The following is a 2,402-nucleotide window of genomic DNA, read 5'->3' as shown; positions in this document are numbered from 1 at the left end:
AAAAAACCCCCGTATACACATTTTCAATAATTTTTTTTACATTTAATGCGCAAAATTGGTCGTTTTTTCAGGCTCGAAAATGATTTTAGAGGTATGGTTCCTTGGGCAAAAATACTTGTTATGCTCCAAAGTACCAGAATCGCGTGGAGCGTTTGAAGTTTTTTCGGATCCATACAATTTGACCCACCCTAATACACCCAATAAAAGTTAAAATTGTATATATATTTATTTAAATAAACCACCAGGCGAAGGAACGTTATATGGTGCAGTCATTATTAATAATAGGATCTAGAAAGATATTTCTCTTCAATCTAGATGTTCCGCTTCAATTCCTTTCCTTGTAAATAAGAATTAAAAAAAAAAGAAATACGACGGGTTCAATTTTTTTTATTTCACAGAAGGCAGCACTGTGTTCATTGAACAATTATTTGAATTCGCTTAAATCCTTACAACGAACCAAAAAAAATTCGAAATTTCAAATCCAAAAGCAAACGAGTCAAATAAAATCATATTACTTACTACTGTAGAATTATTAATAAGTATAAAATATTTTGAATGATTAATTTAATTATTTTAATTTTTTTTTGCACCCAGCTTCATTGGGCCACCTCGCGCAATTCTCCGAGCTTCCAAATCTCTTTGGCGTTGAATTTTTTTTTCTTCTCGTTTACGCTTGGCATCATCTAATTTCGCATTTCCTATATTTCCATGGATAATAAGAGAAAATTAAATTTACTTTAAAGGCCATATACATTTTTCAAATATTTCTCAAGTCGAATATTATTAAAAGAATATAAATGTATTCATATAAGTTTCTCTTAAAAATTATTATTTGCGCTCAATTATGATTTTCGGATGGTACCTACTAAATCCAACTGGGGTAAATTGGTTTAATTCCTTTTTTCCATTAAATTTGTACTTATCAGGGCTACTTTTTGCAATATTTGAATTGTTTAAATTCGAATCGTTGTTTGTTTTATTTCAATTCTGTCTGTTTCGTGTTATATATGGTTTAAAGTGGAAGTTTGACTAAATAATCTACAAAATTTGATGTAGAAAATGTAAAATATACATATTCTACGTAAATTACATTCTTTTTAAAAATCCGTGTAGATTTTCCAATTCAGCTAGTATCACATGATAAACTTAACAGCTTTAACTAATTAGTTATAATCATAATCATTTATCAAAATTATCAATTTGCCAGAGAGTGGTGATATGTCAAAAGATTGTTCAAATTTATGATATACAAATAATACGTGAACTTCATTGTCAACATTATAATAACGTAAAATTTACATTTGATTTGATTACTGTTGAGTATAGCGTTTTTTAAATTTATATGATGTTTTGTACCTGAAATTGGTTCTTCTAGAGGTTCAAACTCTCCACCAGCCCATGAATCTGTATTCCAGAATGCAATCGAATTGGAGTTGGTTGGACTCGTTAAAATATGGTTCGATGACAAGTTTGGAAAGTCACTTGATGTATTATTTTGTTCGATTGAACTTGTTTTGTCCTCATGTATTTCCTTTAACTCGAACTTAGCAGATTCAATCAATTTAATTTTATCCTTTTCTTCATTTTCATCACGTTCCTCTTCGTTCTAGAAATTCGAGAGTGAATTGTAAATGATGAAAAATTTTACAGATCGAATTTTGTGTTATTCATTACAGGGTGAATATGGGTAATATTTCTACCCCACAGATTCCTTGGACCCTGAAGAGTAAACATTGTTTACTAAACAAGTATTGAGTTGGGTTAGAGCCATAGGCGTTATGATATGGTTGGAAATGATTGAGAATAATTATCATCCTTTAAAAAAACACTAATACAAGACATTGAGTTAAAATAAATGCAATGCGTCCACGTTGAAAATTAATCTTATACGTGAAAATATTAAAAATAAATTTTTTATGTAACACATTTATTTTCAACGTGAGTTAGTATCGCATTTATATTACTTCAGCAAACTTTAGCTATCACATGGAAGTTTCATATAAGGTTGCCATATAGCAGCCAAATAGACAATAGTTGCGTTCCAGAATTGAAAAAAACGGAATGAAATATTTTTTCTGATTGGACGAGGTGTGCATGATACCAACTCTAACAACAAAACTTTTTACTCCAATAACGCCTATGGCTGTTTCCCTAACAAAACAGCTGGCTGAATTTTCAACGAATTGAATCATTTTTTCCCATCTTCATATTAGCATTTTTATAGCGCTAGGCTAGGGTGTACCGACCCTAATTACCCCGTAATGAAATTTCAAACGAAGTTACAAAAAAAAATCAATATGCTAAGTAATTTTGGAAAATTAAAACGAATGTGTAATAACAATAAAAAAAATCAGACAAATTGAATAGTGTGAACTCAATTGTTGTTGTGAGATTTTTTCCTC

General features: G+C 30.0%; 1 long non-coding RNA gene across 1 annotated transcript; it reads right to left on the bottom strand.

Moving 5' to 3' along the window:
• Positions 1–367: 367 nt before the first annotated feature.
• On the bottom strand, positions 368–1,903 carry LOC116351907. Its single transcript, XR_004202227.1, has 2 exons — positions 1,357–1,903; positions 368–698 (listed from the first exon to the last, which is right to left on the bottom strand). It is a non-coding gene; the product is annotated as an uncharacterized LOC116351907 (long non-coding RNA).
• Positions 1,904–2,402: the final 499 nt, after the last annotated feature.

The sequence above is a fragment of the Contarinia nasturtii genome, unplaced genomic scaffold, assembly GCF_009176525.2.
Source record: "Contarinia nasturtii isolate CC-2019 unplaced genomic scaffold, AAFC_CNas_1.1 Cnas_scaffold_6566, whole genome shotgun sequence".
NCBI classification, from domain to species: domain Eukaryota; kingdom Metazoa; phylum Arthropoda; class Insecta; order Diptera; family Cecidomyiidae; genus Contarinia; species Contarinia nasturtii.
Note: the sequence above shows the minus strand (reverse complement) of the source record. Positions and strands in the feature narration are given on the sequence as shown.